The 27,078-nt window shown below is 46.0% G+C and overlaps 1 protein-coding gene and 1 pseudogene across 1 annotated transcript in view; one reads left to right on the top strand and one right to left on the bottom strand.

The window, feature by feature from the left end:
• LOC142803214 (putative ATP-dependent DNA helicase HFM1) overlaps positions 1-27,078 on the top strand; it is a 1,032,948-nt gene that overhangs the window by 52,966 nt on the left and 952,904 nt on the right. The window lies entirely within an intron of this gene.
• Positions 16,733-27,042, bottom strand: LOC119159802 (uncharacterized; annotated as a pseudogene).

Raw genomic sequence — 27,078 nt, 5'->3', positions numbered from 1 at the left:
ATCTACAGCAGTGAGCAATATGCATGCATCAGCGTTAATGCGAAACAAGGTACGTACTACGCATAGCCCCATTGAAGATACCCGGAGCACAGAAGATGCCCAGTGCTTTCCGATACATCCATCGCACTCCACGAAACGTTCGCTGGTGTAAGTCGAGGTTGTCCGCTTACGTCCCTGCACTTGTGTAGCTCAAGAATTCGCAACACCCCATTGACAGTATTCAGTAAATTTTCTGTAATTGTTATCAACATACCCGCGTGCCTTTCACGAGCAGTGCGGCGCGACTGTTTGTTTCTGATCCAGGCTGCCACCTAAACTGCGTCATCTTCCCATTTTCTACGCGATTGGAATATGCATGCTTCTGAATGCCTAAAATAGAATCGCTTTTTCTTCTTACCATTCTCATGTAATACAAGAAAAATCGTCGAAAAAAGGCTCCATTTGGTTTCGTTAACCTACGCCGGCGGTGAGCTGTCGTTTCGATGATAGCGACACCTCACGGCGCATTCGCGAAGCTCGGAACAAGCTTGACGCAGCAATACGACACGGTGATCTCTCCTTACGGCTAGAGTATATGCTTACTACGAAAGCAGAGTTGCACAAAGGTCAGCCATCTTGCATGGATAGCAACAATAGCTTTGGGGCAAAGCTGCACTCTGGTTTAGCAGGCGACTTTTTCAAGCCTTTCGCCGATCAGCAAATCGTGTCACCGATCGCCAGTAAACGTGCCTGGCGTGTCAACGGCCGGTGATGAAAAAAGACACATGTGATTTCGGGACTTTGCCACGGCAAAACGTTTTAGGAGCTTGCTCCTTCTACACGCGGCTGTCGTAGAGCGGCTAGAGCGACTTCAAATATAGGAAGTGTCCAAAGAGCCGGCTCCCGCGTCGACGTTTGCGGTGATCATCCGCGCCGCTGCTGCGACGGACGGACCCGTGTGCTTTCCGTGCTCGGAAGCGCGCGGAAAGCGAGGGGCGTCTGCTGCACGCGGTAGTTTTTGCACTGCATTTGCACGCAGGGCACTTGAAGTATGCTCAACTTCAATAATGAGGTGGGAAATGGAGCTCACCCATAGTTAGGAGTTGGGTAAGTGCCTGGAGCAGCAAAGGAACGCAAAAACTCATCTTCGAAACAGCATTCACGCGGTCATGTTCTGGTGCGAGAGTACGCTAATTTGGTAGCTGTGCGTGCGCAAAGGCGCATAACATGAAAGAAAAGAACGACAACAACCTGAACCGCACGGACAAACGAGTAATAACACCATGCATGCAAGAAATACGAGTAATGAATACCGTAAATTACTTTTTCAGCCAGCTGAAATTCTTGCGTACAGTGAGCGCTTCGCTCACCGTTACGGACTTTCCAGTCACGGTTGCGGCTGGTTCGCAGACATACACACATGTTATATTAGGTAACTTGCTATAGTTTTCGGTACTACATTTTAAGAAGAGAGAACAGGTAGAAGAGAACACGGCCGTGCAACCGCAATATCCTTTAACCTATTTTGTTTTATTAGACCTAGCGTACAGCAACAAAGTTTGCGATGCGTCAAGCTTGTTTTCAATTCAGACATTCGAAAGAAGACCAGTGCCGGAATAACACAGTTCATTCCATGTTTTATACAATAAATACTTAATACAAAAAGTGCCCTAAATATATTCACACAACGTTAAATCAACGATAAAAAGAGCAGCACTTTCGCTGTGGAAATTATCTTACTGCAACAAAATATGTCGAGCAACTACAGATGTAGAGATGTTCAGTCACTTAAAAAATTTTGAAACACGTATTGTGCACATGCCCTAGCCTGAAAAAAAATCCATGCAATAACATATATTTTAAACAGGTATATCAACGGTATGTTTTGGTGCGATCTGTGGTCATTCATGTGCTCCACCGTGGTGGCCTAGTGGCTAAGGTACTCGGCTGCTGACCCGCAGGTCGCGGGTTCAAGTCCCGGCGGCGGCGGCTGCATTTCCGATGAAGACGGAAATGTTGTCGGCCCATGTACTCATATTTGGGTGCACACTAAAGAACACCAGGTGGCCGAAATTTCCGGAGCCCTCCACTACGGCATCTCTCATAATCATATGGTATTTTTGGGGCGTTAAACCCCACATATCATGCTGTCATATATGCGTCGGGATTGTCCTTATCTAAAAAGGAATTACATCAGTATAAAATTATCGAATGAGGTAAAGCATGAAAAAATATTTCTGTTTTATTTGTCATCCGTTTTCATAACTCCATCTATTTAATAATTGACAGCAATGTATATCTACGTAGTCCAAAACATCAAGTATGCGAAATAAAACCCTAAAATTACTGACACGTTAAAATTCGCCGATTGTTACGCTTGTCTAACACATGGCGAAAGCCGCATCAGGAATTAATGTCCCATATACGCTTGTTTTATGACATTCGCTCGTGACATGACGTTCATTTATTTAACTTGTCTTGTTTCTCTGCGTACCTTTTTTTGTGCAAGGTTTACGAATGCGCTCAGTTCTTCAAAATCCAAGGGTAAGTTGTAAACGAGATAGGTGATGTTCACGTTTCCATGATCCGGTGGAGACAAATCAGACCACACGTAATAGTTTAAGACGAAAGCCTTACACACTTCATGAAACGCGCAAATTGACCGTCGGCGTCGATGTCCCGCGTCAGCGGCGACCGCACGTACGAGCACAGGCGTGCACGCATGGTTACACGGCTTCTCGTCAGGGGGGAGGGTGTGACGATTCATCGATGGGCGCACCCATACCTATTATGTCAACGTTTGAGGCGGACTTTGAGCCCGCCACCCAGGCTTTGCAACATTCCCCCCCCCCCCATATATTGTCATTATGCTCGTGATCACTTTGCGCCCCCCCCCCTTCATCTGCGAGCACGTCTATGTGTACGGGTCATGCAAAAAATTATCACGTGATGAGGTCACCATGACACAAACGATGACAAATTTAATGAGCGATCATGTCGCCTCGTTATGGCATCGTCGCTTCACACTTTCTCAGTCATTGGCCAACCAATCACGGATGCAGCGCAAAACAAGGCGTGGTGCACAAGCTTGAATTAAATTACTCAAGACTCTACAGGTAGTGCAAAACCACGTTCGATGCAGGAATTTCGCAGGGGCCGTAAATTAAACTTATCGGCTGAAGGAAAACAACGTGTTTTTCCCATCTAGCTGTTTTAGGCGACATCGAAATTGAGGTCCTTGCGAGTTGTTATTGTTAATAGGGAGTTTTAGAATAGCGCACCACGAGCCCTTGCGGTGTGGTCATGGCCACTGCGCATGCGTCATAACGCGAGTCGGCGTTCGCGTTCGCGAACCGCACGCAGAAAATCCGAAATTGCGTGCGGTGATGGCGGCCCGCATGTGGCTCGCAAGTGCTGGTTTCGAAGCTATGGTGTCGCTGTGATCGTGCGTTGCAGTTCGGCAGCAGGGCGAACCCTATTCTAAAAGTCTTATGGCGCCCGATTTGCCCGCAACGCCCGTAGCGCTCTCAAACCGTATTCTAAATCTCCCTAATGGTGGGTTGCCCCGCCGCGGTGGCTAAGGTACTCGACTGCTGACCCATAGGTCGCGGGATAGAATCCCGGTGGTGGCGACAGCATTTCTGATGGAGGCGGAAATGTTGTAGGCCCATGTGCTCAGATTTGTGTGCACGTTAAAAAACCCCAGGTGGTCTAAATTTCCGGAGCCCTCCACTACGGCGTCTCTCATAATCATATAGTGGTTTTGGGACGTTAAACCCCACATATCAATCAATCAATCAATCAATCAATCAATCAATCAATCAATCAATCAATCAATCAATCAATCAATCAATCAATTATTAATAGTGGCGTAAAAAGTAAACTTGTGTAAAAAGTAAAAACTGATCTCATCACACATTAGTCATGTTAGTCATACAATGGTGCCGATCATAAACCCATTCAACGAGACGCCAGAGTTACGCCAGTTATCTCGTTTATATATTTAGTACAGCACTCACACCGACTGGCACATACCGCTTCGTATGAGCTATTTAAGGCTTTCAACGATCCGAGAAAACAGGATAGGGCAGGAGGACGACTTAAGAAGAAACCTAACGCAAAAAATAAAAGAGGTCCAAAACGCATTAGCATGAGCTAGCTACCTACTGCGCACACACCTGCTACGTTCTAGTGGTTATATGATTTATAGCTTATCATCTTCTGTATCACGAATACATTCGTCCTTCCACACGCAACTTCGATAATGATAAAGTTCGTCCAGTCCATTGCCGTGATCACCAGTTAGATGTAAAAAACCAGATCTCCCCTTCGCACCACACAAACACATTCTAAGCGCGGGGAATCAATGCAGTATTACGTAGCAGGGACACAGTATTCAATATCGCCGAAATTATCGCAACGTTGGCTAACAGCCGCAAATATATCAGGCGCGTAGCAGACGGCCGCCGCTATGTCGTGGCCGCCGCGGCTTCCATCGCGGAAGAAGACCACGGATAGATGGCCGGACTGCTTCCCTCTGCTGTAGATTTTTTGTGTGAGTTAAGGAACTGCTTTCTGAAATGGAACTACGGTGCATTTGGACATTTTTCTCTCGCTTTAACACCCGTTTTTGTTGTTTCCTTAAGTATCTGACGCGACTTCTTTTGGGGGGAGGGGGGAATCATGTGACGTAAGAAGGTAGCGATGGTTGGTAGAAGCCGAGGAGGAAGAAGTCAGAATGGAATAAAAATGGGTATGAGCCGGGTCACGTCGCCCAGTCACCATAGCGTCACAACACACACACACACACACTCACACACACTCACACACACACACACACACACACACACACACACACACACACACACACACACACACACACACACACACACACACACACACACACACACACACACACACACACACACACACACATATATATATATATATATATATATATATATATATATATATATATATTCACAAGTACACGTATTTAGGTCGCACGTCACCGCCCCATTAACAACATCTATGCAATAATGCTATACCCCTTAGCACAACTATTATTTTTGAGCAGTGCATTACTCGTTTGACTACGTTAGACTTGAACTCGTTTTATGACGTCATACCGTCAAAAAGAAGAAATTTACAGAGCGTATTTGTACAGAGACACGCTATATTCAGCTTCGCCAATGTGAACTTTTGCACAAGGCTAGCACCCAGGGGGAGGAGGAGGAATTAAGTTTATTATAAGAAACCAGCAGGTTTAGGTATCCGAGCTTAGGCCTCTCATCAGGGGACGTCAAAGGCGTCAAGGAGGAAGGGGGGTGCAGCAGAACGACTAACTTTGGCAATTACTGGTCGCTGTGAATGTGTGTCAATATTTTAGTATACCCTAAAAAGTTAAATTACATAAAAATTTTGTGATGTAGGGCGTTCAGGTTCCCTTGCTTTCCTCTGTATACTAACGGCCTCCTGGTTCTGCGTGCACTTGAAACAGTATATTTAGATGCGGAAGCATCTTATACTCGCGCCTTGTAGTGCGCCGTCCGCGCCGTCCGCGCCGTCCGCACCGCTTCTCGAACATTCGACAGCTGACGCGCGCGCATGCGCCGTCGCGCCGTCGCCCACTCTTCCACCATCTGTGCATCCCTTCCTCCTCTACACACCGCGCGCGCTTCACTCCTCCACCATCTGTGCACCCTTCCTCCTCTACACACCGCGTTCGACATCTACAATTCTCCTGATTCTCCAGTGGACGCGCATGTGGCGTCGCGCTTCGAGAACATTCAACAGCTGACAGTGCATGCGCCGTCGTGCTGTATATATACTCAAGGTCGGCGCTCGCTCGCTCAGTTGCCGCTCGTCGGTTGGTTTGTACGGCGCGTCGACGTCCAAGGTCGCGGTGAAATGAATTCCAACGAATCCACAAACACAATGATCGACGTCCCTTCGACCAGCGCCGCCCTTTCGCATACGTGTGTACGTGTTCACTCATTTAACACCCCCTCCTACAACCACGTTAACCAATTTAGCCATCGACCCAAGTAAGTCGCAATTTAACGCCCCATTTCACAACCACGTTAACCAATTTAGCCATCGACCCAAGTAAGTCGCACTTTAACACCCCGTTAACCAATTATATGGTCCGCATCCTCCTCAGTGTTCCCCCGAGGGAAGCTGCGGGCAATTTTTTTAATCTCACAGCTCTCCGAACGCAGCTAACTTCCAATAAATCGGCTCATGTATTCTGTATATTGTAGACGCCTGAATACTGAAGATTTCTGAATTAATTCAGATCTCTCACAAGGGCTTTTATGGAGCTCAAATTCAGTAGATTGGCGTGTCATGCTTCAAGGGCTATGAGATAATGCGCTAAACATGAATGATGGGCAGGTACGAAGAATTCTGCATCAAAAAAGCGCGACGGAGTAGTGGAACCACATAGCAGTTCCTGCACGTGGCACGTGGCTCTTTCAGTACCATTCTACTGCAGCGCCACGGCTACGGGCAACGCAAAAGGTATCAGGCGGCGAGGCGCGGTCACGCCACTTAACACTTCTTGTACATTCTAGTTATGGGTTTATGCTTGGGCCCTATGGGGAGCTTTACTTAAAAGTCTGTATTAACTCTACGGCTGCCGGTGTGTACACCAGTGTTGCCAAAGTGTACACTTCTGCGGTCGCCGCTCAAGGTCGCCTCTCTAGTGATTCCAACAATGCTCGCTAGATGACTCGCCACCACCTAAGGCAAATTCAGTAAGGAAAAATCAGCCGTCATGATTTTAATGGCAATGAAGGTAGTGAGCTTAGAATACAGGAGGTCACGCTAGAGATAACAGATAAATACAAATATCTGGGCGTATAGATAAGCGATGGGGCCTAGTACCTAAGGGAACACGAAATATACGTGTCAACTAAAGGTAAGAGGAATGAAGCGGTAATGAAAAACAGGGCACTGTGGAATTACACAAGGTATGATGTCGTGAGAGGAATATGGAAAGGGGTCATGGTTCCTGATCAGACGTTCGGCAATGTGGTCTTGTGGATGAGATCAGAAGTTCAAGCAAGATTAGAGATTAAGCAACGTGGAATAGGTAGGCTTGCCTTAGGAGCTCACGGGAGTACAAGGTGATATGGGAGAGGCATCATTTGAGGGCAGGGAAGCTAGCAGCAAGATTAAAATTGAGAAGCGATTGAGAGAAATGGGGGAGGAGCGTGGGGCTAGGAAGGTATTCAGCTACTTGTACATAAAGAATGTCGATACAAAATGGCAGAAGCGAACAAGAAACTGTACTGGTAAATACTTAGAAAACAGCAGGGGGCCAAACCAAAAAGAATTATCGGTTAAGAAGAAGGTGAAGGAAGCTGAGATCGATATGTGGAGAATTGGCATGATTAAGAAGTCTGCACTACAGATCTATCGAATTTTTAAACAGGAAATTGCCAAGGAAAGGATTTATGATAATACTCGGGAAAGTTCTCTACTGTTTGAGGCCAGGACGGGAGTATTGCGAACCAAGACATATCGGGCCAAATACGAAGGGGTAGACACGGTATGCAGGGCGTGTGCAGAGGAAGAAAAAACTGTCGAACACTTGATAATGTTTTGTAAAGGGCTTCATCCTATGGTTCAGGATGATGACGCAGAGTTTTTCAAAGTACTGGGGTTTAAGGACAGTGAGGGCAAAATATACTTTAAGCGGGTAGAATTAACAAGAAGGAGGTTATCTGATTGATGGCTAATGTCAAGGCACGAGTGAAAATTAAATCATTCACTGCAAAGTATACGAGTCCTCAAACTCACTATTTAAAGGGGAAAAAATGTAGATTTTGGTTCACTAAGTAATACAGCTTGGTGGCGTTAGCCACCACCCGATCTAAAGGGTACAGCGATATCAATCCATTCGTTCATCCAAGTGCGGTATGCGTTTGAAGCTCTATAGTAGCTAGCGTGCGCGAGTAAAAAAAGCGTGAAGTGAACAAAAGCAACAGCGTTTTCGGCGTTGGCGTTTCACAGCGGCGTCTCGAGCCAGCGCGACCTAGACAAAAAAATCAGGCCCACTCACTCTTCCAGCTGAGGACTGTGACGTCAGTCATTCTTGACCGTCCTGTTTGACCGCACAGACGTGCCTGCGCCTGCTCATCCTATTGGAACAGCTGCATTAGTAAGCCTCACGAACCCTTTCGCGTTCTGCTGGTGGTGCTGTTGGCAAGTGAACAAGACCATGTCTGTGTCTGTGAACTGCGGCATGGATGTGTGATGCGCTTTGTGCACGGGATATTCACGTAGTGTACGGCTGCAAACCAGCACGATGGGCCGGTGCTGCATGCCCAATTGTCGCGGCAACTATGACAACGGACCGAAGGTTCGCGTCTTCTCCTTTCCAAAGGATGACCGAAGGGCGAAATGGGAGCGTGCCGTTCGTCGAGACGACATCCTTTCTCTCCGTGATCCGAAGGTATGTGCACATCCATGATGCATGCTTCTGAGTCATTCCTAAGGGCACCATCTGATACATGTCACCTTCTCGCCCCAAAGTAACGATCTTGTGTGCACTTAAGAGCAGATTTAGGGTAAGGCTTGGCATTAGAAAATTTTTAGCTGAGCGTCGCTGAAGCTCACCACCGCGATGATGGCTGTGTTACAATACTCACCGTAGACGGCTAAATAGACAGCTAAATGAACCGCGGCCACATAAAATCCCATTCCAATTCTCACGTAGCCGGCAAAATAGAAAGCTCTGAGAAGACCGCATTGTAGACAAATACAATGCAGGCTACTTTGCTGTCTAAACAAGTAGGCGGCTCAGCGAATCACTATGATATGCTCAGATATATCAAATCTCGCCGGAATGGTCGTCTGAATACAAACAGACGCTTCTGTAGACGCTCAATGTGAGCATCGTTTGTTTGTTTTTGATCTCAACGCGAAATGAGCCAGAAAATACAACTGCTACGTTTGTTTATTTTAGCTTTTTTTTCTCGACGCGAAGTGGTGCATTGTCGCTTAAAAGCCGTCTGAATCTGTTCCTTTTCTCGGACAGCATGGGCTCGATGCTGTCTTCTTAGCAGTCTTCGTAGACTGCCTACGTGCTGTCTAAGAATCGGAACACAGCGGATGTAGCGTTCTGAGACAGTGATGAAAACAGCATGGATTTCGCGTTTTAGACGAGTGCGTCTTGCTGCGATGCAGTCAGCGTGGCTGCAAAAGGACGGCGTAAAGCAGACACACCTTCAAGCTCCACTCAATATAATTCATAGGTGGTGCGAGAAATGCGTTCTACGTTACGCCGCTCGCACCTCGCATTCGTCGAAATAAAGCAGTAAACGCACGTAGTGGTACATCTTCAAAATAAGCGTTTTCCTTTCAGTATCAATATTATTGCGCTAGCCAACACGGCGAGCTTCTTGTAACACCTCTGATTACTTGATTGAGAAACGGGAAGATGTTCTAGTGTGTCCAGTCATGCATCTGATTTGTACATAATATTTCTTACCGCTAGTTGGCACCTTTTCACGGTAGTGTGCGCCATTCTCGCCGAAACGTTTGCCTAATTTGTTTCCTTTAAATATGTGCTACCGCAAGACAGCTAAATTCAGATGCCTGTAGACACCTCCATGCCTTCCTTGTTTTATGACGTAGTAAATAAAGGGCGTGCGGAGCAAAAAAACCTGTGATAAAGTGCTTTCTTACATGGTTTTCAAGTGTCCGAGCTTCATTTCAAGCCGCAGTACCTTAGGACGACAACAAAATACACGCATCCAAGAACCGGAAGGATAACAGAAGCTCCCATGGGTGCTACTCGGCTTACTCCGTACGCACTACCGACAATGTTTTCCAATGCCCCAAGTTATCTGAGCAACTATGCACCAGTGTGAGAGGGGCCAGACCAAACGAAAAAGCGCCTAGAAGCATTCCACCTAGAAGAAGCCTTTCGGCAGTCGATAGCACTGCATGAGGAAGACGAGCACCGCAATAAACTGTCGTCGTATGAGGACGTCGTATCTCGCCTGCAGGGTCTCGGTCTCTCCACCTACTGGGCAACATTAAAAGCAGAGAATGCTGTGCTGTTTGTTCACGTAAGTGGCGAAGATCCACCAGTTATCAAAAGGTCTGTCATTGTTAGTAGGAACATGAAAATTACGGCCTTCTGGAAGATAAAGTTCCTGCCTAGAACCTCCTCATTCCTGCTACGCTGGACGATCTGCGCAGCCTTCACACCATACTAGACCGTATGAGCAGTTTCAAAGCTCCAGACGTTTGTGTCAAAAAGGAAAAAGTGAAGTCAACCTTCAGGTTGCTTTTATCTTTGCTCAACGACATCAAGTCAGGTGATCTTTTGCCGCAAGAGAAAACAGAAGCACCTGATTTCATAAAGGAGCAGCTTGACCTACTGCACAAAAAGGACCGCTCATTGCGATACTGTGCAGAACTTTTAATATTCTCCAGTATTCTACACACTATTTCCCCACAAGCCTACCAATTCATTCGCGGTGCTGGCAAAGTAGCGCTGCAACATCCATCTACGCTCATGCGAATTCGCTCGCAATATAACGTGAACCCTGCTAATGAGCAGAACGACGAAGGGTTTTTGTGTTATGTGAAGAAGCGGTCAAGCCTTCTCAAACCACATAAAAAATTGTCACTATAATGACGGACGAGATTCATATTCAGCCATACTTTGAATACAAAGGTGGCTCAGTGACCGGGGCAGCTTCTAGCTCCTCCGAAGCAGCCCAAACTGCGCATGTTTTTATAATTTAGTCGTTGCTATCAGCGCACAAGGATGTTGCTCACACTCTGCCAGTAGCCAACATTGAAGCAGTTCAACTGCATGCAGCCCTGACAAAAACAATTTTAGAGCTTGAAAATGCAGGCCATACTGTAATTGCAGTAATAACAGATAATAATTCCATAAACAGAAAAGTGATGTCCTTGTTTTCTGAAACACTGACAGTTGTTATTGTGTACCCTCACCCAGTAGACAAAGCAAGACCCCCTTTTTATGTAGTAGACCCCTTCCACCTTCTGAAGTGCATCAGAAGGAACTGGTTGAACCAAAAGAATCCAGAAACGTGTATCTCTTACCCTGAAGCTTTCAGCACATCATCGTTTGTACGGGTGAACAGAGCATCTTTCAAAGCCATTCGAGACTTGCACGCTTCAGAGCAACACAGCGTCACAAAGTTGGTTATGGATTGAGCTACAAGGCCTTGCACCCATACAACATTGAGCAGTAGAATGTGAAGCTTGTTTTAAAAGTTTTCAGTTCACTTGTGGTAGAGGTTCTAAAAATGCGCGAAGACAAGCTCAATTTGAAGTACGCCAAAGGGACAACGCACTTCATTGACCTAATTTTGAAGTGGTGGCATGTGCTCAACGTGAAAAGCCCCTCCAAGGGTCGTCGTCTAAGAGATCTTTTCCAGGACCCAGTCAGGAGTTTGACTGGCAAGCAGATTGATTTTCTTGATAATTTCCTGGATTGATTGGACACATGGCGAGACATCAAGATGGATACAGGCGCACTAACCATGGAAATGCACTCAGCATTGCGGCTGACTTGTTACGCGCTCGTAGAGCTGTGCCGTTACTGCCTTGAAGAATTGAATTTTGACTACGTGTTGCTGGGCAAATTCCAAATAGACAGTCTTGAGGAAAGGTTTGGACAGTACCGGTGGCTGTCAGGCACGAATTATCACATCTCAATACAGCAAGTGTTTGAGTCAGAGAAAAAACTGAGACTACAGTACAGTTTGGTATTTACAGATATGCAAGAACTACAGAAGTTATGTGTTGTGCCACTTGACGGGGCTCAGTTGACGAGGAGTACAGTATAAAGATATCAGACCGAAAGATAACAATTAAGAGGTCAATTTTGCCAGTAATCACGAATATCTCTGGCTTTTGCGCCCATGCTGTGTTAAGAAAGCTGCCTTGTGAGTATTGTGCCAAGAATATTACAACCCAGGACCAGGAAACTCAACTTGAGAACAATCAGTTAATTGAAAACCTTTCGAGAGGCACTCTGAAGTTTCCCAAGCCTGCTGTCGTTAATGCAGTCTTGCATGCCTATATTGTACTTGAACAGCTTATAAAAAAAGAGAATGCAACGAGTTTTCATGCAACGCCAAATCAGAGGGGGCTTCTTGTGGCTGTCACAAGACACTTTTGTGAAAATGAAAATTTAGATGTCTGTTTTAATGGCCATCACTCAGACATTGTGTTAAATAGCATACTTGTGACAGCAGCAAACACTCTCCTCAATAACTATTTGTCTATGAAGACAGATGTTCTGAAGAGCACAAAAGCGCATGCCCAACAGAGAAAAGTGCAGAAATTAATGAGTATTACCAGTTTCGGCGCATCTTCTGGAACAGTGCGTCCTGTGTTTGCGTTCGTGTGTGTCTCGTGTATGTGTCTGAATAAAGCCTAAAGAATAAATAAAATTTATTTCATTTATTTCATCAACTCAATGCGCCATAAAACTTTTTTCCTCTGATATATCGCTCGCACGTTCTATAGCGTATAATCTTTTTAAGTGGAATAATAAATGGCTAACAGACAAATCGTCAAAAATGCCCAAGCGTAATGCATTCTTAAAATTAACGCCAGTGGCGACGCTAAAGGCGAAATCAAGTTGTCGCACAAGCAGAAAAGGTGCCGCGAATGCTTCATCTTCTCACTGGTGAGGCTGGTAGCAATGCCTTCAGCCTCCCGTACTCTCGCTCGCTCGGTAAAGACGCGTGACATCACGGCGGCAGTGAGTGGGCCTGAATTTTTTTCTAGGTGGCGTTGCTCGAGCACACACTTGCGGTTGGCGACTTGCAGGACGCGCAGTAGCTTTTTTGGGGGGCAAGCGAGCCCTTCGGGGTGCAGGATAGCTAGTAACGAGGAAAACAACCAGGGAGACTCTTCGGCAGGTGGTATGGACAGATACGATTCCAAAGTGGCACCAATATCTAAGATACGTAGAGTCCGGGGCATAAATAGACGTAGCCACGAGCGCCGAGCCAATTCAGACATAGGGTATATTAACATGCAGGGTGGTAGGAACAGGCTGAAGTGGGAAGAGATAGAAGAACAGCTAAGGGAAGAGAGGCCGATGGTATACGGTTTTGTAGAAACACATCTCAGGGACATGGAACAACCTCCGAACAATCCGGACTACGCGTGGGAGTATTGTAATAGAACAGAAGGCAGCAGAAAGGGGGGTGGTATTGGGGCATTCATTCATAAAAGTACAGACTGGCAAAGGGTCAAGCAGGAGTGCAAGGAACATTTATGGCTAAAAGGGAAAGTGGCAGGTCAAATGACACTCCTTGGTTTCGTGTACTTGTGGACGGGAGCAAAGGCCAGAGAGGAAAACCAGGCAATGGTAGAGTGTATATCAAAGGACATTCAGGAGTTAGGAAGAGAGTTCGAGATAATTATACTAGGAGACATGAATGCGCACATAGAAGATATAGATGGGTATACCGACCCGACAGGCAAAATGATCATGGATATGTGTGAAAGGCTTGATTTGATCATTTGCAACAGTACCGAGAAGTGTGAAGGGCAAATAACATGGGAGGTAGGAAGGCTTCAGTCGACGATAGATTATGCACTGATGTCACATAGGATGTATAATAAGCTCAGGGAAATGCACATAGATGAAGGTGGCTCCAGAAGTCTTGGTAGCGATCACAAACGTATCAAGCTAAGTTTTGGAAGAGCAGTGAAAGTGGGAAGGAGACAAGATGAGCAACTACAGGAAAATTTTTATCCAGAAAGGCAAATTGAAATAGCCACTAAACAAATTGAGAAAGTAATCACGGAGGATAATAAGACAGTGTGGACATACACGAATCTAATTAGACTCTTTGAGATAGAGCTTGCTAAGACGCGTGACAAGTCACCCCGGAAAAGAAGACACAAACCCAAAAGTTGGTGGGATGAGGAAGTTAAGAGAGCCATAGCAAAACGCCAGGAAGCCTCTAGGGAACACAGACATGCTAAGCAGCGGGGTGAACCGACAGATGATGTGGAAAGAAAATGGGCAACCTTTCTAAGCTGTAGAAGGGATGCATCCCTTCTGATCAATGAAAAGATTAGAAGGAAGGGAGCTCAGTGGCTGGCAGAAGTACATAAAAAAGATAGAAAGGCAGCTGCGAAATTTTGGAACCATCTAAACTCCCTAAGAAATGAGACGAGCCTAGAGCAGAACTCTATAACTACAGCCCAAGGTGCTAGGCTAGAAGGGGACGAAGCTATTGAATATATAAGAACAAGGGGGACAGAAAAATTTCAACAAAGAAGTACTTTATGCACCACAATAGACAAAGACGAATCAAGTGGTGCAATGGCTCCATTTTCACAACAAGAGTGGGAAAGGGCTGAGAAAAGGGTTCCTAGTAGTACATAAACAGGCCCAGATGGCATTCCAATTAGGCTGATAAAAACATTAGGTCCGAAGTCTAAGCAGGCTTTGAGAGAGGCAGTGAGTACAATAATAATCGATGGTGAAGTTCCCGATGGATGGAAACTTAGCAGGATGAGCATGATCTATAAAGGAAAGGGGGACAAAGCTGACATAAACAACTACCGTCCTATAACAGTGACATCAGTGGTCTACAGGCTGGCGATGCAGATTATAAAGGAAAGACTGCAGGCGTGGATAGAGGATGAGGGGGTGCTGGGGGAAGTGCAGAATGGGTTTCGAAAACACAGGAGGTTGGAAGACAATCTGTTCTCACTGACGCAGTGCATCGAATTAGCAGAAAAGGAACACAGGCCCCTGTGGCTAGCATTTTTGGATATCAAGGGAGCATACGATAGCGTGGTTCAAGAGGAATTGTGGGGAATACTGGACACACTAGGCGTGGAACATGTAGTCACTAATCTTTTAAAGGGTGTCTATAAAGGTAACAAGGTAGTTATAAAGTGGGAAAAACAGGTATCCAAGCCTGCAGAGGTAAAACGAGGGCTTAGGCAGGGTTGCCCCCTGTCACCCTTATTATTCATGATGTACCTGCAAGGATTAGAGGCAAAATTAGGGGGAAGTGGACTGGGCTTCAACCTCTCTTTAGTCAAACAAGGAAAACTTATTGATCAGGCACTACCAGCATTAATGCACGCAGATGATATAGTGCTAATGGCCAACAACAAGGAAGATTTGCAGAGATTGATGGACATCTGCGGTAATGAGGGAAACAGGTTAGATTTTAGGTTCAGTAGGGAAAAATCAGCAGTCATGATTTTCAATGACAACGAAGGTAGTGAGCTTAGAATACAGGAGGTCACGCTAGAGATAACAGATAAATACAAATATCTGGGCGTATGGACAAGCAATGGGACCGAGTATCTGAGGGAACACGAAATATACGTGACGACTAAAGGTAACAGGAATGCAGCAGTCATGAAAAATAGGGCACTGTGGAATTACAATAGGTATGATGTTGTGAGAGGAATATGGAAAGGGGTCATGGTTGCTGGGCTGACGTTCAGCAATGCGGTCTTGTGCATGAGATCAGAAGTTCAAGCAAGATTAGAAATTAAGCAACGTGGAATAGGCAGGCTTGCTTTAGGAGCTCACGGGAATACACCAAATCAGGGAGTACAAGGTGATATGGGATGACATCATTTGAGGGCAGGGAAGCTAGCAGCAAGATAAAATTTGAGAAGCGATCGAGAGAAATGGGGGAAGAGCGTTGGGCTAGGAAGGTTTTCAGCTACTTGTACATGAAGAATGTCGATACAAAATGGAGGAAGCGAACCAGGAAGTTGACTGGTAAATACTTAGAAAACAGCAGGTGGCCAAACCAAAATGAACTATTGGTTAAGAAAAAAGTGAAGGAAACGGAGACTGACATGTGGAGAATGGGCATGATTAAGAAGTCCGCACTAGAGATCTATCGAACTTTTAAGCAGGAAATTGCCAAGGAAAGGATCTATGATAATACTCGGGGTAGTTCTCTAGTGTTTGAGGCCAGGACGGGAGCACTGCGAACCAACACATATCGGGCCAAATACGAAGGGGTCGACACAGTATGCAGTGCGTGTGGAGAGGAAGAAGAAACTGCCGAACACTTGATAATGTTCTGTAAAGGGCTTCACCCCATAGTTCAGGATGATGGCGCAGAGTTTTTCAAAGCACTGGGATTTAGGGACAGTGAGGGCAAAATAGACTTTAAGCGGGTAGACTTAACTAGAAGGAGGTTATCTGATTGGTGGCTAAAGTCAAGGCACGAGTGAAAATTAAACCCCTCACTGCGAAATACGAATCCTCAACTTCATTATTTAAAGGAAAAAAAGATAAATGTAATGGTTAGTTCACTAAGTATTACGGCTAGGTGGCGTTAGCCGCCGCCCGATCTAAAGGGTACAGACACATCCATCCATCCATCCATCCATCCTTAAGAATGTTCTCGAGTGGCGCCCAGCCAGCGAACGGTCCAGAGTGAGGTGCGAGTGGACGAGAAATTGGGGTGCAGGGAGGAGAGAGAGCGAACGGCAAGAGAACGAGCGATGAAGCACTGCACTTGTCATTGTGCCTGACGACCATATTGTCAGCGCCTTATCAACACAAACGCGTTTCAAGGGCTCTGCATTGAGGCGGTGGCAAGTCACGTTGAAGTCGAGGAGAGCGAACGACGAGAGAAGGAGTGGCGAAGCACTGCACTTGGCATTGTACCTGACGGCCATAATGTCAGCGTCTTATCAACACAAAGGCGTTCCAAGCGCACTGCATTGAGGTGGTGGCAAGTCACGATCAAGTCAAGGAGGTTGTGCTCCGGTAGCAAAGGGCGAGGGTGAACGCGTGCGCCCACAGCTGTTCCTGACAGCTGCCGATGCCGAAGCGTGACATGATGAAGGCTGCAGTTGCTAGGGACGCACGCAGCCGCAGCTGTTGCTTTAGGAGAGGGTGGTGACCGGATCCCGATGGACGCCTGATGAAGCCCCACAAAAAATGCATTCGGATTAAAAAAAATTGACCCCGTATCTGTATGTTAATCTGCAAATGTCCTCGAAAGACGGTAGTCTTCTGTGTGGAGAGAGTGAACAAAATATTTATTTGATGTTCTGCGCAAGAAAATCGGTGAATGGTATTCTGGAGGCACTGCGTTAGAGTGCCTCGAGTGTGCTGTGGAGGCGAACGAGTGCATCAAGGCACGTCACATGTGAGACATGTGCGCTATCTGGCAGTTTTCTTAGAAAACAAAGCGCGTGGCTTTGAGACGGGTGTGCGCGCCTGTCTCGAAGGTGATAAGGTGTACAACGCAAGGCGACGGGTAGGTGCCACCACCATCTTCTCTTAGCAAAGCGTTGGAAACACTCGTCTTTTCGTACAGGCGTTGCATGGTCAGTGCAGTGTGATAAGCGCTACGGTCCTTAAAATTACTTATGTATGCCTTTTCCAGTAAAAGATGCACATGCACAATATATACGTGCTGTTATGGCGCCCCAGACATGCGCGATTGCTCTTTATTTGACAATTGCACAAGTACACTCTTAATATGATAACCTATGAAAAGGTAAACTTTTTCACATTTTGTGCACCTATAACCTAAAAGTTACATAAGTGTAACCTTTACATTTGTAACCTTTCTAATGGTTACAAAATTAAAGGTTAAATCGTGCTTATATGGGTTACACCCTTTTCTTTCGGAATGTAACTTTTAAAAAGGTATACAGCAATCGAAAATACATAGGTTACTTTCAAAACGTCCTTTAATAAAACGTCCTTCATGCTTTTTCAAGGACTCAAAAGGCAACTCTCATATATGCTGCAATGTGACCTGTATATAATAAAATATCCAACCAGCAAAACGGTGCACAAAACCAAGACGAACAAAAATATCTGTAGAGTACAAGGCTACACATTCTTCTTTCTCAAGAGCAAAAGAAGATTCTTCAGGCTGTTTGTGAGCAGTCCACGAGGCACAGGTGTGTCTGGCAAGGCAATCTTTGGCAGCAGGACAAGGAATGGTGAGAAAGCAGGCGGGTACTCAAGATTTTTGATGTAATATGTCAGCAAGCGAAAAATGAGGGCCCGCTCTAAATTTCTATTAGCCGCCTGTAGTACTTGCTTAGCGCTTCCAGCGTAAACACAAGTGTGTTTAGGACGGGTATACCCATGGGGTGCAGCGATTTGCACGTCATCCGGTAAGCCATCTGTGAAATAGCACAATAGCGCCATGAAGGAACAGCACGGCGAAAATTCTTTCTCAGCATACTCAAGTGAGATTCGTAAAAACAAGAATTCGGAGCATTCTTATATTACTGTGATAATTAAAGCGAAATTCAAATTGTGAGAAAGCGCTTGATGCAACAGTAATTGATAAGTGTATGCCTCTGATAATCATTCCACAAACCTCGTTGATAAGCTAAAAGGAGAATGGTCGGCGCGTCTTCGCCAGCTAGCGTCTCTACCGTGAAGGCGGCGTGCAGTTCTGAACGCCATACCATACTTTTTGTTCCTGTCGACTCTTCGATCATCCTGAAGAACATGAACAGCCAAGTGATATCAGCGCGCCTCGAAGCTATCGTGCCTAATGAGATAAAGGATATTAGACTTAACCCACGGAAGAATATCTTGGCCATAGACGTTGAGCACCCGGCTGATACCCTGCGAACTGTGACGGAGCTTGGAGGCATCTATCTCAGAATTTACATTCCGCAGGATAGTGACACGAAGATGGGCGTCATTTATGACGTTGATGTTTTCATACCAAACGCAGACCTTCCTGTTCTGATGAAGCCAGCTACTGGGGCAACGGACATATTGCAAGTATGCCGGCTTGGCAAATCCCGTTGCATCAAGGTGACCTTCAGAGGTGATTGAATCCCATCACATGTAAAGGTTGGTCATTTTCGTCACGTTGTTCGACCATACATCCCAAGACCACTACAGTGCCACAACTATCTAAAACTGGGTCATGTTAGTGCTGTGTGCAACAACAAGCAAGCATGCCCACGTTGTGCCGGACCCCACAAACAGAGGCTTGCCAAGCAACTCTCGTTAAAATGCAGCAACTGCAACGGGAAGCATGAGACCTCGTCTAAAGACTGCCCAGTACTGAAGAAAGAGAGGAGCATTCTGAGACAAATGGTTAAAGACGGATCCTCACGAAAGGAAGCGGTAACAGTTGTTCAACGACGGCGTTCCCGTGGACGGTGGTGCTCGAAGAAAAGAAAAAGCAGTCCTGTGCCGAAGGTGCCTTCACTTACGCTGCCACTGCCACCACCACCGCCGCCACGACCACAGAGATCTCCGCCGCCCCCGCCACCAGGTGGGGTACGTCCAGAGGTTCCGGAAGACACTGTGGCGCCACAGAAAACATCCAGTTCTGACTGGCCTGCTTTACCGCGGGTACACCTGTCTACAGAACGGCAATATCGACAGTCAACAACGGATATGCCCCCAGCAGGCAGTCTGTCCGCCCAAGGGGTACAAGTTTTTTCTGTATTGAGGTCGTTCATGAGTGTTATTCGCACTCTATTGGATAGTCTACAGATCCCTACCGCTAAACGCGCGCTGCAAATGTAGGACACACTAGAACCAGTTCTTGCCGGACTTCAGTAACAAGATGGCACAGCATAGACCACATCAGCGTTTCCGAGAAAAAGTCAAGCGTGCTTCCATAATTCAGTGGAACGACAGAAATTAGCGCAAAAAAACGTGGACACAAAACGAGGATACACGGCACAGGCGCCAGTGTTCAGTGGAACGCAAGAGCTCTACAGTCAAGAATGCCTGAGTTCAGACAGTTCATTTTCGAAAATAAGTTTCCCGTCATCATCATTTGTGAACCACATTTTTCAAAAATACCTCGACTGTCTGGCTATGAATCGTTCGTTTCTTCATTGTGCATTGAGCGAAGTCAAGTTGCTGTGTACATCCATAAAGAACTCACTCACGTTCTCCAAAGAGTAGTCTGACAATAGAAATCACTACGTGTGTCTATATGTTAAAAAGAAGTTATCGTTTAGGCTGATAGGCGCATATATAGCGCCGTCACGTCGGCTAGATCAACAGATAATAAATAAATTCGCAATGACTCAAGCACCTTGGATATTGATGGGTGACTTCAACGCCCATCATCCATTGTGGGGAAGCATCAGGACAAATCGAAAAGGCACGAACCTAGTTGATCTCGCATCAGAGCACGGGCTTCAGGCGCTGAACGACGGCAGCCCTACTTATCTCCGAGGAGTAACTTACAGCAGTTGCCTGGACTTGACATTAGTGTCGCATAGCATTGTCACGAAAGTCCAATGGTTCACAGATATTGAAACACATGGCAGTGACCATATCCCCACGTACGTGACAGTCAGAGGTCTCGAGGATTCTCCTTCCCCTGGACATTCAAGACTTATTGACTGGGAAGAGTTTCAGATATCAGTGGAGAGCAAGTGCATGCACGAATCGCTGGAATCTATTGAAAAAACGATTAGTTGTGCAATGGAGACTTCCACGAAGATATGTTCGAAAGAATCGAGACGCACGGCAGTCGACCAAGAGTTGGAACAACTTCGAGCGGTCCGCCGACGTGCCCAAAGACGATACAGACGCACGAAATCTATCTCTGACCTTAAAAAATCCAGACGAATTCAAAAAAAATCCAGCGTCGAATGCACAAACTTCATGAGCAACGGTGGAAGAATATTTGTGACTTGCTAGACCCTCGAAAGCCTTTGTCTCCCGTATGGAGGACTCTTCGAGCTATTCACTCGCATCCGCAACAGCTTCATTCCTATGCCGCCCTGGCGCTACATCAACGTTGCTCACAGCTAGATGTTTCTGGTGAATTTTGTGCAAAGATCACCGGCGACATCTCTATACCGATCGGTCTATTGCCACAGGATGTTTCAGTCGCACGAGATCAGCAAATGGAGGTTGCATTCACCATGGAAGAACTTCATGTGGCATTGAACACGTGCAGACGCTCATCGTCCCCAGGTCCGGATGGAGTGACCTATACTGCCCTACGTCACCTAGGCCCGAAGGCACAGCGCTGTCTCCTGGACATTTTCAATAAGTCTTGGCATGATAGAATGGTGCCTGATGAGTGGAAGTGTAGTCGCCTGGTGCCTTTGCTGAAGCCCGGAAAGTCTCCATTCGATGTGGCATCATACCGGCCTAGAGCACGAGCAAGCTGCGTTGGCATGGTCATGGAGAGGATGCTGCTTACACGCATGGAATGTTACCTGGAACATTATAACATCTATCCTGATGCTACGGCTGGTTTTCGACGAGGTTGGTCCTCAATTGATAGCATTATTGACTTAGTGACCTCTGTTCAGCATCAGAAAGCTCCAAAGCGGCTGTCGGTAGCTCTGTTCTTAGACGTGAAGGGTGCCTATGACAACGTGACCCACGAGGCTGTTCTCAATGCTATTGAAGCAGCTGAACTTGAAGGTCGTGTCTTTCGATGGTAAGAAGCTACCTCACAAAGAGATCCATGTTCGTTCTAACTGAAGATGAGTCTACGAATAAGTATTTCACAAGTCGCGGGGCGCCACAAGGCGGTGTTTTGAGTCCAACTCTTTTCAACCTGGTTCCCGTGGGGCTTACCGAAATGCTGCCACAGACGGCTTATACATCTCTCTACGCTGACGATATCTGCATTTGGGCGTCCGGCGTGACACGGCCTCAAGCGCGCAAGAATACAGAAAGTGGCAACAATGACATTGACATATCTTCGCCAGCAAGGTTTGACTATCGCCACAGAAAAATGCACAGCGGTGGCGTTTACACGCAAACCGATGTCTTTCTACTCATTGTGCATCGATGGCAGATTAATCCCATATAAGAACACTCATAGATTCTTAGGTGTCATCGTAGATCGTGACCTAACCTGGAGCTGGCATGTCACATACTCGAAGAAAAAGCTCAATGGCATTGAGAATGTATTCAAGTTCGTCGCCGGAACGTCATGGGGCCCATCCATGCACTCCATGTTGCAGCTTTACACAGCCCTCTATCTTAGAACTCTCCGGTACAGACTTCCTGTCCTGTCCAACACGTGCAAGACTAACATCCGTGCACTGCAAACGTACAAGCCCAAGCACTTCGGACATGCCTTGGCCTTCCAAAATGCTCATCGACAGTGTCAACTATTGTTATTGCACAAGAATAACCGGTCACAACGCATATCATTGTCGAGACGCTGAGAGCACACATTCGGCATTTATCACGGCTACCGTCGCATCATTTAGCGTGTTTGACAGCTCGGAGGCCCCATTCTTCGTACTGCGGTATTGTGACAAATCATCAAGACATACTACCGCCTGGCTTCAAACTTGCGATGCATCCAGCAGCTGCGCTATGGAGTCTTCGTCAACCTGACGTGCGCTTATCAGTTCCTGGAATTTTTAAGAAGGCACGCATGTCAACGCTAGCCCTGAAGCAATTGACTTTGCGTCTGTTGGACGAAAGGTACTTCGACTGCGCACATGTTTACACCGATAGCTCCACTAATTCCAACAGCTCTGCAGGAGCAGTGATTGTTCCATCTGAAAATGTGTTGCTTCAGCACAAGGTTTCTCACACCACGACGTCGACAGCAGCAGAGCTCGCAGCACTTAAGGTGCAGTAAAGTACATTCTTCGGCAGCAACCTAACCAATGGGCCATCTTTTGCGACTCCAGGTCAGCCTTACAGTCACTACGGTTTGTTATGCAGCACGGGTTACACGAAAAATCAGTATATCAGATAAGGCACGACTATCATGAAGCGCTCAAGGAAGGTCACAATATTGTATTCCAGTGGTTGCCGAGTCATTGCGGAATCGTCGGCAATGACCGCGTGGATGAAGCTGCTCGATCGGCTCATGACCAAGACCAGCGCACGCCCATACCCTTCTTGAGAACGGACGCTGGAAGGCTACTACAACCACTCGCTCGCCATATATTTCTCCTACTATCGAATACGCAGGGTTTCTCCAACACGCACCTGTATTCGATTGACCCAAACTGGCAACTTCGTTTGCCATCCGGGCTCCCGCGATGCGTGTAAACTTTACTGTGTCGCATGAGGTTGGGCGTGGCGTTTACGAATTCATACTCTCGTCTCCTTGGAATGGCGAGCACTTCGGCATGCAACATCTGCGCCTGCGAGAAAACGCTTGAGCACATTCTATGTCATTGCCCAGCACACCAGACCGAACGACGTATTATAGAAGCCAAGCTCTGTCAGCTGGATTCACGGCCGCTTACAGAAGAGAAGATCTTGGGACCTTGACCGACGGCTTCCCATACGCGCAAAGCCACGAAAGCCCTCTTGTACTTTTTAAGGACCCCCAGACTTCACGACCGCTTGTGAAAGAACTGTGTAAGACCGTGCTATGTGCTGTCGAGCTGACTATTCATGCTTCTCTTTTTTACTCCTCCTCTTTTCTATCTCTTTCGGTTCTATTATTCTCCTTTTCGCCCACCCCAAGTGTAGGGTACCAACCGAGCCAAGCTTGGTTAACCTCCCTGCCTTTCCTCTCTATTTATCTCTCTCTCTCTCTCTCTCGTTGATAAGCGTGTGCCTTGAATGGCCTTTCAAGTGCTTGACTATGTCGATAAATGTGCATTCACGTTGTTCTTTGCATGAAAACGCTTCCGACACTGCTCTTAGCTTTCTCTCCAGGTCACCAATGCTGCTTTTAAACCTAAGCTCGACTTCAATGCAAAGCTGGAGAAAAACAGTCAAGATAAAGCAAGAGTGATGAATAATAATAACGACAAAATAAAGGTCTCTTTCTGATATCCCTCATGATATGAGCACGTAAAGCAATACAATATTTTTAGACCTTTAATAACAATTAATTACTGGATAAGTGCACTGGTCCCTCTCACGAATCGAGATTGGGAGCAACAAAATGTTAGTTTTGGAGCAGTTTGGAGCCCCTATATATGCAATTCGGAGCACTTAGCTACTGCATGCACACTGCTTAAGACTATTTCAATACTTAGATTTCCAAGCATAACTCCAAATGGTACTGACATGCTCCAGAGCGATACTCCTGTGCCTTTAAATTAAAAAAAGAAGGTAACTAATTAGTTTTTCTCAGTTGAAATAATAACAACCAGCCTGTTCAGAGTGCCTGCACGTTTTTGGTGTTTGATTGAGGAAGGTGCCAAGACCTTGGTTTATACATCTCGTAAAGTTTTCAAGCTAGGCCATAATATTTTTTTTAGCATGGGCGTAACGGATACAAAGAAAACAGTTTTATATATGGGATCCTTGTTGAACAAATATGGGGCTTTTTCGCTATGATGCTAATGAATGCGTGATGTTCTGTTGTGCTTAGTACCAATGAGGCTCGCAGTTCTGCATTTTGCTGGAATCTTTTTTTGCATGGAGCATTTTCCTTTCCTGTTTTCCTTCAGGATACGGAAGGGCTATTCCAAGCTCACAGCATGTGGGTTACCATAAAATCAATATTCGCGACAGACAAAGGAACATGCAGTACGGCTGCGTTATGCTCGAGGCTACTTTTGTGCCAAAAATGACATGGATCATTCGCTAAACGACCTTGAGCGCCAGAGTATATGTCCTCGGCGCACGCGACTTCTAGCACTGTGCGGGTGTTCACGTCGAATATTCAGACTATCGCATACTAGATATACCATGGCCTCCGAGATTAGCCTATCTCAGGGGTCATGGTAGCGCGGCCGCTCGCGGCCAGGCAAAAAGGGGATGGCGTGGCTTGCAATCATGCACCGAGAACGCTCTGCATGAGCGCTTTAGCCGAAACAAACTCGCGATTTCTCCTGCATCTAAAGTAATGCATCAACGACTGCATGGCCTTGTAGGCCGCCATTACGTCGCCCTTTTTCTCTCTCATTGCGATTCGAATGATTCGTCCGCTCACTATTTGAGTATTCGCGCACCTAGAGCAAGACGTAGTCGTATACAGAACACATTGCTTCGAAATAGTGTGAGATTAGGCGCACTGGTGACACCAAATACAGCTTAGAATGACAAAAACATCAGCTTATACACGAGTTCACATACGTTTCATGTAGATGAACACGTGCTGTCACGCATAAACCGTTTTTATTGATCAAGTGCGCAAATATACCGCCTGCGCGGAATCAATCGACCCGCAAATCTAAAAATTTAGTTAGAAGAGGTTGGCTTGTGCACGACTCGTGAGCTCCTTCCGAAGCAGTTTTTTTTTTTGCTCAATGGTTCTGCAGGGCGGAGCACACTACTGCCACAAGGTTCCCAGGCCGTGCGATTGCAAAACCTCTTAAGCAGCAAAGGAGAATTTCGATAACTGAGAGCACAACTTACTCAGCCGCTTCTGATACACGTGACGTCTGCAGAGCACTAATATATTGACGCATCTGTTTCGTGCTGTCGCTAATCTTGGTCATGACCTCCGAGATCAGGCTGTGCATGCCGTCTCGGAGGCAACGTTTCGGTGCACTTAGGCAATAAATCGCGCTTCTTTATCACGATTGTAGAGAAAATCTCGCTTGGCGCAATTCGACGCGAGAGTAGGATCGAAATTTACAGAATTCACAGTTTTATATATCAGTGACCTGCTATTCAGCGCAGCAGAATATTAGAAAATGCCAGCATGCATTCTTTGTCATGCATTCTTTGAGATGCAGAAATAGACTTGCATTTACAATTTCTTCTAGCAAAAAATACTCGGGCAGTGGATCATCATGGCTTTTGCAGCGTTCTTCGTACGTCACTTTAAAGAGGGCCTGCATCCTTTCTGTGTCAAGCGTCATGGCGCTCAAATGGATCGCTTTTAAGGCCTGAAACACATTGAAAGAAAGTGACTGCGAGTTACCGATGTTCAAAACTATGTAATCTAAATTGCACATGCAAACAAACCTGTAGCTCGGCAACAGCATTCTCCTTTGTGATCTCAGTGGTGGGTGAAAGAACAGTGACATGCGCTCTTTTCGATTTTCTGTGATTCCGCACCTTTCAAGCCACACTGAACCTCTTGATGAATAGGCTCTGAAAGAAATTAAATGTGCTGGCAACCTCCAAATTAAAGACTGTTTTTTTCTACCTAAAGTGGCACATATTTATTAGTCATATTCACTTTAAAGACATTAACTTAGAACAGCTGGCACCACCAAATTTGCTGCATTAGTTCTTTGAGGAAATAAAAATGAAACAGAGCACTTTTGTAAACCTTTGAATGCCGACGAAGGACAAGGTGTGCTCTGACATGAGCCAGTGAAGCGAACAGAACTGCCTACAACGATTGGAATAAAAAGTATACTCTCATTTGAAAGGAGCATCAGCTTATTATACACAGCGCTTTTCAGAGTACTTACATAAACATGGGTCCTCGTAGCCAAAAGGTGCTCTTCAGGCTCATCCCCCAACATGATTGGGTATTTCGCGGCGAGTGCTTCACCAAGGGCTTTGTACATTGAGCGACGCTCCCCTTTGTTCCCAGTGGTAATGAGATTATTCTCATTAAAAGAAAAAAAGTGCAGATCCTTGTATCCCTCGCCACACAAAGATGATGCACAATATCAGCTAGGATCACTGATATAATAGAGTAGCACTTTCGACTTAATTCGAGGTTTAATCGCATGATGGCGCTATGATGTACCTTTTTCCGCATTCGAGAATACATGTGATATCTGAAAAACACAGCGCGAGCACCTGCCCATGCTCTGTTAGAAGTTCTGCCGTGCATTATCCAAACCAGTGGCTCATGCAAACTTTCTGAATGGCTACAGAACCATTCAAGAATGCGTAACCAGTAACTTTGTAACCAAGGTTGTAGCTAACCATATGAGTTAAGCTGCGTGCTGTGGTGTATCTTTAGATCTAAAATTAAGATCTGTGAATTCAATCTAAAAGAGCGAAATAGAACAGCATGGTTCAACAGCGAAGAGGAAAACTTACTCCAGAAACAAGGTCAATTCTGCGCGTAGCTGCCTGGAAAGTTTTTTTTTTGCAGCCTTTCTGAAACTGCTTTTCCTTGCAGGACAGGCTGAACGCTGTCAGAGAATTCTGGAATATTGTAAAGGAGCCAGTCATGAAATTCCTAAGCAGAGAGAAAACAAGATTTATTCACAAGGGATCTCTCACACCAAGTACATGCTGCATTTTATTCGCATGAAGCAACGATAGGAATA

The sequence above is a fragment of the Rhipicephalus microplus genome, chromosome 3 (assembly GCF_043290135.1).
Source record: "Rhipicephalus microplus isolate Deutch F79 chromosome 3, USDA_Rmic, whole genome shotgun sequence".
Taxonomy (NCBI): Eukaryota; Metazoa; Arthropoda; class Arachnida; order Ixodida; family Ixodidae; genus Rhipicephalus; species Rhipicephalus microplus.
Note: the sequence above shows the minus strand (reverse complement) of the source record. Positions and strands in the feature narration are given on the sequence as shown.